The sequence below is a fragment of the Buceros rhinoceros genome, unplaced genomic scaffold (genome assembly GCF_000710305.1).
Source record: "Buceros rhinoceros silvestris isolate BGI_N320 unplaced genomic scaffold, ASM71030v1 scaffold13778, whole genome shotgun sequence".
Classification (NCBI taxonomy): Eukaryota; Metazoa; Chordata; class Aves; order Bucerotiformes; family Bucerotidae; genus Buceros; species Buceros rhinoceros.
In genome coordinates this window covers 24454-24726 of record NW_010425190.1, presented here as the reverse complement: position 1 = coordinate 24726, position 273 = coordinate 24454, and the positions used below count along the sequence as shown (strand labels likewise).

Below are 273 nucleotides of genomic sequence, written 5' to 3'. Positions count from 1 at the left end.
CAGGTGCTTCGGGGTGTTTCTGAGTCTCCTGGAGGGGCTCTGAGACTCTGTATGTTGCTGCTGTGGGTCTGGCAGGGCATGAAGCTGCTGGAGACCTCCCCAGCCTTGCAATTTCCAGTGCAGATGAGCTGCTGCTTTGAGCAGCACTGTGACACGGGGTCAGCCTGGGGACCAGCCTGGGGACCAGCCTGGGGACCAGCCTGGGGACCAGCCTGGGGCCCAGCCTGGGGACCAGCCTGGGGTGCTGGCGGGGGACGCTTACTGGCTCGGTGC

At 65.2% G+C, this 273-nt stretch overlaps 1 protein-coding gene across 1 annotated transcript in view; it reads right to left on the bottom strand.

Moving 5' to 3' along the window:
- Nucleotides 1-273, bottom strand: part of LOC104497772 (receptor-type tyrosine-protein phosphatase V-like) — a 14411-nt gene that overhangs the window by 2984 nt on the left and 11154 nt on the right. The window lies entirely within an intron of this gene.